Source organism: Odocoileus virginianus, chromosome 22 (genome assembly GCF_023699985.2).
Source record: "Odocoileus virginianus isolate 20LAN1187 ecotype Illinois chromosome 22, Ovbor_1.2, whole genome shotgun sequence".
Taxonomy (NCBI): domain Eukaryota; kingdom Metazoa; phylum Chordata; class Mammalia; order Artiodactyla; family Cervidae; genus Odocoileus; species Odocoileus virginianus.
In genome coordinates, this window is record NC_069695.1 from 21472711 (window position 1) to 21485651 (window position 12941).

General features: G+C 37.9%; 2 non-coding genes across 2 annotated transcripts; both read left to right on the forward strand.

The window, feature by feature from the left end:
• Nucleotides 1-6284: 6284 nt before the first annotated feature.
• Nucleotides 6285-6362, forward strand: LOC139030463 (small nucleolar RNA U2-19). Its single transcript, XR_011482834.1, has one exon. It is a non-coding gene; the product is annotated as a small nucleolar RNA U2-19 (small nucleolar RNA).
• Nucleotides 6363-6499: 137 nt separating this feature from the next.
• LOC139030462 (small nucleolar RNA U2-30) lies at nucleotides 6500-6569 on the forward strand. The gene has a single exon (XR_011482833.1). It is a non-coding gene; the product is annotated as a small nucleolar RNA U2-30 (small nucleolar RNA).
• The last annotated feature ends 6372 nt before the right edge of the window (nucleotides 6570-12941 follow it).

Here is a 12941-nt window from a genome sequence, read left to right on the forward strand (position 1 = left end):
CGATCTCTGGGTTGGGAGGATCCCCTGGAGCAGGAAATGGCAACCCACTCCGGTATTTTTGCCTGGAAAATCCCATGGACCAAGGATCCTGGTGGGCTATAGTCTATGGGGTTGCAAAGAACTGACCATGACTAAGCAACTGAACACACACATAACTTACGTTTTTTTATATAGATACAGAAATGTTTCATTAGTAATTTCTATAGACCACATAAACTGAAAAAACAAAGATTAAACAGCTAGTATTTAAGTCTTTTGCTATGTAGTTCAGAAATAAGAAATTAGGATTTTCAGGTTGAATAGCAATTTCTTTGAAAAGTCCAAAGAAAATTATTACTCTACCTAGAGATGAGGCCAGAATGTAACATGTCTATAAAGACAGTAAAAATTCAAAGCTACATAAGAATAAGACAGGTTTATCTCTTCTTCCCCAATAAAGATTTCCTTCTTTTAGTAGATGTTCAAGAGTATTTTATGAACCTGCAGTATGAGAACAGAAGGGCCAAGCAAATTCAAACAGTTCATTCAGATAAAATCTGTTTAGCCGTTAAACCTCAAAATCTCAGCAATATCTATGGAGTTATTTACATTTCCATGTGCTCTAAGTTCATGCTAACTAATACAATCTGTACCTATATATGATAGTTTCATCTCCTTTTTAATTCCCCACTTCTCTGCCCTCAGGGAAAATGTCAACTTTCAATTATCATTTGAAATTAACTTCTCTTTTTCTTATATGTTAAAAGATGACTACACCTTTAGTTTTTTGCAAATATCAAAGACAGCCAGCAATCTCTTCATCATTTCCCCAACTATGCAACTTAAAGTATGTCTGTTTCCATTTGAAAATATGCTTGCTGGTTCCCAAGGCTAAATCCCACTGCCCTGTAACCTAACTCTCTGCCTTCTCCTCCTGTATTTACCCTCAATTCGTTTAGTAAATAGTCCTCTTCAGTTACCTGGTGGAGTCTTTCTTCTTGATCCATAAGCATGTTCTGGTTACTTCTAAATTGAACAACATTATTTTACACTAATGCCTTTTCATTTTCACCCTGATGCCTACACACGGGAAAAGACTCTGATGCTGGGAAAGACTGAAGGCAAAAGGAAAAGAGGGTGGCAGAGGATGAGATGGTTAGCTAGCATAACTGACTCAATGGACATGAATCTGAGCAAACTCTGGGAGACAGTGGAGGACAGGGGAGCCTGGCAAGCTGTAGTTCATGGTTGCAAAGAGTCAGACACAACTTAGTGACTGAACAACAACAACAATGCCTTTTCAGGTTCTTTTCCTGCATTTTTCAGGCAAGCTGAGTTTATCCATTAAAAGGCACATAGAATGCTTAATGCCATGGGGGAAATGTTTAAAATATATTTTAAAGGTAAATACAAAACCAAGTAGATAGCATGATTCCAATTTTATGAAAAATATGTCTGTTTACATAGTAAAAGGTGTACAAGGCTGTATACACACAAAGAGAGACACACATATACCCAGGGAGACAGAGATATAGAGACAGAGAGAGACAGATTTCTTTGGATAATGACATACATTTTTACCTGAGCTATATCCAGTTGCCTAATTAGGTTAAGTCAGGGGAAAATGTGCAGTACTGGGGAGGTTGCCACTGTAAGGACAAGGCCCAAAAGTTTGGGGTCAAAGATTAGGGTTCAAGTTCTAATTCTGTCACTTACTAGGTTAAGGGATGTGGCCTTAAGCAAGTTCCTTAACCTCTGAGACTCGCTTTTCTTCATCAGAAAATAAGGATAATGCTAAATATTTTATATACTTTGAAGAATTAGTGGTGGGCTTTTCCAAGGATGAGTTACCAATGAGTCATTATATTGGATGCTATTTACCTGTCCCTGGTAGAATGATGTTCTGTCCAAATTTCCTCAACTGCCAGAGGGCATAGGGCTTCAGCAGGAGAAACGATCATAATTACGTGTTTCAGTACAAATAGCAGGTGATCGACTTCACTCTTTCTTCGCAGAGAGTATGCTCCGTTCTGGGCTTCCCTGGCGGCTCAAATGGTAAAGAATCTACCTACAACTCAGAAGACCTGGGTTTGATCCCTGGGTTGGAAAGATCCCATGGAGGAGGAAATGGCAATCCACTCCAGTATTTTTGCCTGGAGAATGCCATGGATGGAGGAGCCTGGCAGGCTACACTCCATGGGGTCATAAAGAGCTGGACATGACTGAGTGACTAACACTTTCACTTTCCATGATCCATCCTGCCCTTTGCTGTGGGATGTCAGTCTGGGGCAGGAAAACCCAACTCCTAAACTCAAGTGTGCTTTGGGATAAACTCTTCATTTTTACTTTATTAAAATTTAACCCCTATACACTGAGTCATGTGTCTTAACCTCTCATAGAGTGGAATTTCTGAAGATCATTTATTTTTCAAGGGTCAGTCCAGGATATACACTGCTCTTGATATCAATAAATGAGAAACAGAGCCAAAGTCAGAACAGACAGGAGGAGGGCTTTTTTCTCAGGGATTTAGAGTATCTAATTCCAGTCTATTTGTTCATTCATTATTAACTTGCCTTGCTTATTATTTGGTTTCCTGGTGAGACTCATAGGGTTGTCCCAGCTCATTCTCTGAAGGTTTATTCTCTCTTTTGGTTGAGTACACTTTTATTTCTTTAGCAGCATCTCTTTTGTTTTATATAGCCTCAGATGATATTTCCAACTCTCTTCTGATCTGTTGCATTTTTAAAGGAAAGAAATATTGTGCTAAAGCTAAAGAGGCTTTGAAGCAGCAGAGCATATATAATTTATGTCGAAGAAGGGTGAGTGAAACCATCTCTGGGACCAGCTGGTTTTAATGTGTCTGAACGCTCAAATTTTTAGAACACGACCACATAAATGTCCTTTAGATTTGTAAGCTTGATCAATTTGCTTAGATATTTTTGGACTGGAGAACTTTACAAATGACTTCTATTTCGAAGAAAATAAAACCGAAACAAGTGGGAGTGTGCTGCTTTTGAATTTTTCCCCTTTTAATGGAAATCAGAGAGGCAGCTGCAGTGTAGACAGGACTGATTGCGTCTCCTGGCAAAGTCTGTGCCAGTGCCGGCACACACCCTTCCTGCATTGGACTCTCTGCAGAACAAGGTGGTTCAGTTCAGTTCAGTTCAGTTGCTCAGTCATGTCCAGCTCTTTGCGACTCTATGGACTGCAGCACACTAGGTTTCCCTGTCCATCACCATCTCCCAGAGCTTGCTCAAACTCATGTCCATTGAATCAATGATGCCATCCAACTATCTCATCCTCTGTCGTCCCCTTCTCCTCCCACCTTCAATCTTTCCCAGCATCAGGGTCTTTTCCAATGAGTCAGCTCTCTGCATCAGGTGGCCAAAGTATTGGAGCTTCAGTTTCAGCATCAGTCCTTTCAATGAATACTTAGGACTGACTTCCTTTATGATTGACTGGTTTGATCTCCTTGCTGCCCAAGGGACTCTCAAGACTCTTCTCCAACACCACAGTTCAAAAACATCAATTCTTTGGTGCTCAGCTTTCTTTATGGTCCAACTCTCACATCCATACACAACTACTGGTAAAACCATAGCTTTGACTTGACAAACCTTTGTTGGCAAAGTAATATCTCTGCTTCTTAATATGCTTTCTAGGTTTGTCATAGCTTTTCTTCCAAGGAGCAAGCAGCTTTCAATTTCATGACTGCAGTCACTGTCTGCAGTGATTTTGGAGCCCAAAAAAATAAAGTCTGTCACTGTTTCCATTGTTTTCCTATCTATTTACCATGAAGTGATGGGACCAGATGCCATGATCTTAGTTTTCTGAATGTTTAGTTTTAAGCCAGCTTTTTCACTTTCCTCTTTCACCTTCATCAAAAGGCTCTTTAGTTCCTCTTCACTTTCTGCCGTAAGGTTGGTGTCATTTGCATATCTGTGGTTATTGATATTTCTCCCAGCGATCTTGATTCCAGCTTATGCTTCATCTACCTGGCATTTCTCATGATATACTCTGCATATAAGTTAAATAAGCAGGGTGACAATGTACAGCCTTGATGTACTCCTTTCCTAATTTTGACTCAGTCCATTCAGAAACAGCCAAAGTGCTTTCCACATTCCTATACTTGTGGCTCCAGTAGAAATGACTTGGGAGCAGTGCCAGGGAGCATTATTTGGGGTCTCTTGGATAGAAACTGAGTTGTGGGTGGATGTACGTGTGTGTGCGTAGGGCCTGGGGGGTTTAAGCATTTGCTCTCAGAGGTCATTTGCACTGAAGATGGAAGAGGTGAGATAAAGAAGGAACAATTATTGAGCAGCTCCTAAGAGAAAGGGTGGGCTTCCCTTGTGGCTCAGCTGGTAAAGAATCTGCTTACAATGTGGGAGACCTGGGTTCGATCCCTGGGTTGGGAAGATCACCTGGAGAGGGAAAGGCTACACATTCCAGTATTCTGGCCTGGAGAATTCCATGGACTAAATAGTCCATGGGGTCACAAAGTGTTGGATATAACTGAGCAACTTTCACTCACTAAGAGAAAGGGCACCATATTTTACAGATACTTTCTCATTTAATCCTCAGTAACTCTGGGAGGTGATATTGCTTAGAAAGCTCAGGCCCAAGGTGTTGAGTAGCTGGCTCATGGTCACACAGCTCATAAGCAGCACTAGATTCTGACTGGCAAGTCCTGGTCTTTCTGGGACACTAGCCAATGGAGTCTCAGGAACTGATCCTCTCTAACCCTGTGGTACTTTCCAGGTTCCAAGACAGGAACTGGGTCTCTTCTAAGGGAGGGGAGTGGGTCTTCCACTTCCCATATTGTCATCAAACACACTTGATGGGGAAGGCACCTGTGTGATACATGTGGACCTGAATCACCATGACTGTTACAAACAAACTTGCCCTACCATCTTCTTGCTTTCCTCCTGGCTTTCTCTCCTTAGCCCTGGAATATCATTTGCTATTTCTTCCTTTCTGGCAGACTAACCCTTCCTTCTTCAGATCTCGGTTTAGTTAGAAGTTCCTTGGTCACTCCCATCCCCTTCCCCAGGCTGGTTTCTATGGTCTACCATTGTCACAGTCCATCCTCACATTCTGTTATAATTACTTGCTGATTTCCCTACATCCCCAGTTAGGTCATTGGAATAACGTCCTTGTTCACTGTTGTTGCCCCAGAAACTAAGATGGAGAGTGCATGGCTTGTGGCAGGTGTGCAGGGTGTCTGAACACAGGCCGAGCAGTGTCAGGCCTAGCTGGGGAAGGGGTGTTAAAACCCATGCTATGATCCCAGCCCCCCAGGGATCATAAGACCTAAGGAGAAACAGTGTGTTCACACTGTAAACACAGCTTCAAGACAAGTCCCCTACCTCTTCTTGCCACCAGATGGCTGCCGTAAACTCAGGACATGTTGACTGTGGTGTCACCGAGATGGAGAGAGAGACAAAATATGGACTTCATCAGTGAAAATGCCTGAGTTACTTCTCACTTCCCTTTTCCTCTTTTCCTTCCCTCTCTCTTTTTACAGAACATATTAAAAAGATACAGGAAAGAATTATTGCCTTTGGCTTTTGACTTAACGAAATCTAACTTAGAGATTTTGCTTATATTTTAAAATATTTGAAGACAATGTTAAAAAGCATTATTAATTTCAACATTGTAAAATAGATACAAATACATTTTTATATGAGGCAAATAAAACTTTCACTTGAATAAGGATGATTACTATCATCAACAAACCTACCTTCCCACTGGGCATTGAATATCACCAATGTTAACAAAATAACTATTAAGAAATTAATTATTTGTGTATTAGAGCAAGTGTCTCAGCCTTGGGTCTCAGTGGTTCCAGCTATTGGCTTAAAATTCTAGGCACAAGTGAGATTTTTGTTTTTGTTAGAGGTAATGACTTTGTCTCCTGTGTACAGATAATAGTTTACATAAAAAATTATTCAGTGATAAAATTGATAAACACAATGTTCGTACAACCCATTTCCACTCATTACCTTATATTAATGGATTTTCATTCCATGTGTCTAGGATGTTATCTTTCTGCTTTCAACTTTAAACTTGTGAGAAGATCTTTGTTACCTTCTGACAGTAACAGAAATGCAGGCGCTAGTTCAGGGAAAGGATAGAAAGAACTGGAGAACCCAGAAGCACACAATTCATAGGCATTAAGATGCTGCCATCTTTGAATGACAGTTGAATTTCTGGAAAAGCCAAAGTGTTTGTAGTATGAAAGGCTGGATTTTATTACATTGCCAATCACAGTTTTATAACACAACTTATTCTCTTAGTCTATTGAAGTATATCTACAGAAAATAGCCAAATCTGAGCATCAGAAGACTGCCCAGTCTACCTGAAGCATGATCACTGTAGTTCTGAGACACAAAAGAGTAATTTAAAATTAGGAGTGTGAAGGTTGTATGTGTGTGTGCGCGTGTGTAAAGTTGACTGGGGCTTATTGGTGGGTAAGTGAGAGCTGGCTGTGGGTGTGCCTCCATGAAAGGCTGATCAAAGTTCTGAGCAATGATGAAAATGTTTTACTGCAGACCTTTATAACTATAAAGATTTCTACACTTGATCTGAGCTCAGAATTTAAAAAAAGTATACCTACAAAATATACATAGATAAATAATGTACACGTATATAATATATATGTATTATATACATACAATTTATGTGTATATAAATGAAACTAAGGTAGCATAATACACAGTATTATATACTTATAAAAATAAATTTTGCATTAAAGAGAATCCCATGAATTGAGTAAACACAATCTGAGAATTTCCAAATGTTATGGTCCATCTCCAACTCTCACATCTATACGTGACTACTGGAAAAATGATAGCTTTGACTAAACAGACCTTTATTGGCAAAGTGATGTCTCTGCATTTTAATACACTGTCTAGGTTTGTCATAGCTTTTCTTCCAAGGAGCAAACATCTTTTAATTTCATGGATGCAGTCAGTCTGCAGTGATTTTGTAACATGACCTTTATCAAATTATAGAACCTGCATTTTATTTTTCTGAGTGATACTTAAAGAATCACAAAAAGATACTGAAGTTTGTTAAATGATTTTTTATGAACTTCTTAAGCAAATTATTTTTGTCTTTTCTTCAGACAAATTTTGGAGTACCTTGAAGAATTTTCTAATGTTAAACCAACATTGTATTCCATGGTAAGCCCTCTTGATCAGACATATCGGAAATAGCATGCTGTACAAGTAATTGGAAAATATTCATTTAAACACACATAGAACTCATTTATGAAAACTGACTTTGTTTTGAATCATAATTTCAAAGAATTACTATTATCACTTTATTATGGCAGCACAATTGAATTTGAAATAAATAGTAAAGTGATAATAAGACATTTCATTTTGTTGAAAATTTTAAAATACTTACACATAATTTAAACTGAAATTAGGAAATACTTAGTACAGAACAAAAATGAAAGTGCTGCACATCAGCATTTACAAGATGTAGTTAAATTGACACTGTGGAAAATGTATTAGCCTTAAATACTTTTATTACATTTTTCAGCTTGTGGATTTTAGATCAAGTAGATATCAAAGATTTAGGCCTAAATCATTTATAAGTGGTCCTACCATTTGCCATGGATTCTAGGGGAAATCTTCAGTTTATTTTTGTGTGTTTGTTTACTTAAGCCTCCATGGAGAGTTTGTCTACATAAGTGAACTTACCCTGCTGTATACAAGAGTGTATGTATATATAAATTCTTAAGATAGCTGATGGTTTCAGTATTTATTTACTTCCCTGGACTAGTGTTCTGCCTTTGTATTCGGCTTCATACTTCTTGCATTTTTGTAATCTCATACATTTACTTGAAAAGTTATTCTATTTTCAATATTTTCTTTCAAACATATAAAAGTGCTTTGTAGTAGTAGGTGTTAGTAATTCTCATCTGCCTCACTACTAGAAACTTATATCTATCTTATTATTTTTAATATATACTCTTTCAGTTTAAAATATTATATTATTTCCATGATGATTTCTTCTTTAAGTGTAGTTCACAGTGTGATTGTGTTTTCAGTAGGATCTTCCCCCTCCTTTTTAAAAATTGCATTTCATTTTTATTGCATTGACAACATACTTTGGTTCGTATCAAAGAGTCCCTTCAGTATCCACAGAAATGCTTTACACTATTATGCTGTCCATTTTCATAAAAATTAATGATTCTCTTAAAAATATGTATTTTCCAATTGTTAGGTATGTAGTTATATACGTATAAAACTTGTTCATCATGCACTCCAGTTCTTATATCTGTACTAGTTCTTGACTGCTTGATCTATCAGCAACACAGAGGGATGCATTAATATTTCCCTGTAAGCTTGTGGATGTGTGGATATCATCATTAATCTGCCATGTTTTCATTTGTATATTTGGGGTTTTCTTTTTAGGTATCCTACTGGGTTTTTGATCATTTTACTTGAAGGCAACAGCATCATTGATGCATTTGCTTACCTCTGTGGTCCCTTTCCTTGTCATTTCTGACATTATCACTTAGAACCTCTGTTCCTCCATTTAGAGTGAATTTTGTACGTTCTGTCCAGTGTTTCTGGAGGTTTGAAGTGGGAGGGTTTTCACATTCCGTTAATATCTTGCCAGGAGTGCCTGAAGTTAATAGATTTCATTTAACCTATGGAACTGGATGAGGTCACCTGGGCAAGAGAATATAAAATGAAGAGAAGTGAGCGGAGGGCCAATCCACAGGAAACTAATATTTAGAGGATGAATGAAAGTGACTTAAACCGAGTATGACTTCCATCTATTCTAGAATCTCTGCAAATTCTTCCCCTTAGAGGGCTCATAGATTTCCAAGTATGCCAAAAAGCAAATTAAACATAGGCAATAAAACAGAGGTCAGTCTTTCACACAGAGTCATTTGTATCTTAACCAAATATATAATATGGTAATAAGAACATTGGCAGATATTGTGCATTTTGTGCTCAAAGGCAGTTTGTTTTTTTTCTTGTGTATAGAGATGTACCAGAATCATTCTCCTTTTGTTGAGTGTTAAATATAAGAAAACTTTTATTGCTGGCATTTTATAAAAGTAATCTGATGTCTACTTTTATTTGTTTTATATTGAACCCTTTGGCAAAAGACAGCCTCGTCATTGTTTTCTGTCAATCTTCAGATAGGGGAAAAGCAGAAAGATTTCAAGCTGGTATACTCTCTAAAAGAAAAAGCAATAGAGAAAAATGGCAAAGACAGATAAAAGAAAATGAGATTTACAATGTCAGCTAAACTTTAAGGATGAGAAAACACAAAAAGATCCATAGTAGAGCAAGATTAGGGTAACTCCTGACAGTTCTGACAGATTTCAGAGATATACCAAACTTCCCTGACTAAAAGAAATTGACCAGAAATGTTAAGATAGTTTCTCTTATAATACTGTGAATGCTCTTGCAGTTTACAAGCTATAAAATCACATTGTGCAGAGATGGGATCAAAAACAAAAAATTATCTAAGGATATAGAGTCAGTGAACAATGATGAGTAAGTATCTGAACTTTGCAGAGGGGTAAGGGGGCTACAATATTGTCACTGAAATTTTTTCTAAAGGGAAAATACCTACAAGTTGCTGCAAAAAAAAAAAAAAAAAAAAAAAGAAGGGAACTTCTTTGCAAAGGCTGAGGCTTCAGATGAACAAATAACTTCTTCAACATTCTTAAATATATTAAACCCAACTTCATATGGTTAGTATTAAATAAAATGGCTGAATTATACTTAAAATATTTAATTCAGAATGTGTAAAAAAAGCAATCAAAGTTAGAAGCAAATAAAAATATATGTATTTCTTATATACATTACCATGTGTAAAATATTTCACTAGTGGGAAGCTGCTGCATAACACCAGGAGCTCAGCCTGGTGCTCTGTGATGACCTAGAGTGGTGAGATGGGTGAGGGTGTGTGCAGAGGGAGGCTCAAGAGGGAGCGGGTATGTGTATACTTATGACTGATTCATGCTGTTGTATGGCGGAAACCAACTCAATATTATAAAGCAATTATCTGCCAATTAAAAAAAACATGCATTTCTGCCCAGTTATTACACTCCACTATCGTCTCTGCAGAAAAGCAGTGTCCTGAACTTTCTATTTTTCTTATCTTGACACCTAGCTGACATATTTACTATTGAAATATTTGTGGGAACTGTGGAACTCTGCATTTAGAATTATCAACTGTTTATAATGATGATTTTCCTGAGTCATAACTCTTTGATAGCTGATGGACTGAAATGAGATTACTAAACCATCACTGATGGAGGCCAGTTAGCAGCCACGGTTTGAGAAGCAAAGCCTTTGTACATCCTGATCCCTCTACTAGGTTGCTTTTCTATCCACTTCTTCCACTAATACCAACTCTTCCTTCCTTTTTTTTTTTTCCCCTTGCCACAGCACGTGGCATGTGGGATCTTCCCCAATCAGAGATCAAATCCATGCCCCCTACAGTGGAAGCATGAGTCCTAACCACTGGACCACCAGGGAAGTTCCAAAACTCTTCCTTTGCCTCTAAGCTCAAATTTGTCTTTCCTACATCCCTTCTCACCCAGACAAAGCTCAGTTCTCTTTTTCTTTTTAAAAAAAGATTTCTTGAAGTATAGTTGATTTGTAATGTTGCATTAATTTCTGCTATATAGCAAAGTGACTCAGTTATACATAAATATTGTTTTTCATATTCTGTTCCTTATGGCTTATTACAGTATATTGACTGTAGTTCCCTGTGCTACACAGTAGGATCTTGTTGTTTATTCATCCTATATATATAAAATAGCTTGGGATTAGCAGATCCAAATTATTTTAGTTCTCTTATGTTGTCACTTTTCTTTCATAGCCCTTATTCCCATTTATGGTGTACTTCCTTCAATTATTTGATGTATGCCTCCCTCCAGCAGTGAGCTCCATAAAGCCAGTGATGAATGTTCTCATATTCCCAATCACTAGCATCAAGGCTGTCATATAGTAGGTGAAAACATTATTTGAATGAAATGAATGAAATACAGCCATTTGCTTTGGGGTCATACAGGCTTGTACCTCTAATCTCCTATTTCTTCTCTTTGACCCTTAAGTCATCTTCCCTTTTTCATCAACTACTGTCCCATTTTTGGATGTCTCCATAGGTCCAAGTTAAATATCTCAAAAATTTGTGCTCAAAAGATGATCCATAATTTTCTACTGCAAGCTTCTACTTAGTTTGTTACGTTCATTTAGTCTCTTGAGGCTCTGGGGTATTTTTTCCCTGTAGAGCAGATTCATGAGGAAATTTTATTAGATTTGATTTTACAAGGGAAAACAGTTTTGTTTGGTTTGCAAGAAAGCTGGTAGACTCAGTTTGATTAAAAACCTCTTTTAGAAAGTGCAGTAGCAGGAATGGAAAATGTAATAAAGCCAAAATCAGAGACATAACTTTATCCTTACTTTTTAGTATCACAGTAATTTCCCTCCTGGAGATTGCTTCATTGAAGTATCGTTCAATCTACTTTCTATAACGACTGATTCAGGCCAAGATGGCGGACATGTTTTTGCAATGACTCCGCAGAGAAGGAGCATGTTACTGTTGGAAGCAAGATCACTTAGTTTCACTGTGTGGCAAGGGTAGTACTGGAACTGACAGGGCTGACTACCAGGTTGACATTGAAGGTTGTTGGCACTACTTAGGCAATTAGCTTCTTGGCTGACCACAAAACTCTGACAAAACTTGTTTTTTTTCTGTTTGCATATGAAAAAGAACCTTAGTTATATAAGTCACCCTGAGCTGCTGGGAGTAATGTCTGTGGTAGGCAGAATAATGGTCCTCCAAAGATGCCTACATCCTAATCACAATGACCTTGTCCCCTTTAAACACAGTTAAAATCCCAACTCCCAATATGATGGTATTAGGAGGTGGGGCTTTGGGGAAGTGATTAAGTCATGAGGGTGGAGCCCTCATGAAAGGGGTGCTGCCCTTATAAAAGAGACTTACTGAGAACTCCTTCCCCTTCTGCCATGTGAAGACACAGTGAGAAGGTGGCCATCTATGAATCAGAAAGCAGGCTATCACCAGACAACAAATCTGCTAGCACCTTGATCTTGAACTCCCCAGCCTCCATAACTATAAGAAATAAATGCTTGCTGTAAAATCTTCTAAATCTTTTTTTATAGCAATGATATTTTTGCTATAAGAATGGAATAAGATACCCTGTGAATGTTGCTTCATATGGCAAACAGACTTTGCAGATGTGATTATGTTAAGAACTTTAAGATGCTGAGATTATCCTGGATTGGCCAAGAAAGCCCAGTGTAATCACTGGAGTCTTTAATAATAGATCAGGGAGGCAGGAGGAGCATCACAGTGATGTGATTAGAGGACTCAACTGACAATTTCTTATCTCAAAGATGGAGGGGCCACAAGCCAAGGAATATGAGCAGTCTAGAAGCAAGAAAACAGATTCTCTCTGAAATCCTCCATAAAGGAACACAACCTTGCCAGGACCTTAACCCCGAGCCCATTAAGACCGTTTTCAGACTTCTGAGCTCCAAAACTGTAACATGATGAATTTGTGTTGTAAGTCCCTAAACTTGTGATTTCTAACAGCAGTGATAGGAAACAAGTGTTGTGGCCAGTCTCCATGATTAAAAACAATCTGTTGAAGGTCTTTATGACTGTGCCCCTTCTTTAAGAAGTCTTCCTGGCCAACTTAGCTTTGACGCTCCAAATCTGAATCTATAAGCGTATTTATTAAAGACATTTGAAGAGCAAGCTACCTAATATCTTTTGAGCTCCTCAAGGTCACTTCTGTGATGATTTATGTTCTAGACAAGGCTGTTGACTAAGGCTTACTTGAGTGACGGAGACAGTCTAGACCTCTGACAATAAAGGTGGAAAGAATCCTTGTAATTTTTGTTTCTTGCACTGGTTTGTTATAAGGTGAAATGTAGTCTATTATAATACATTTT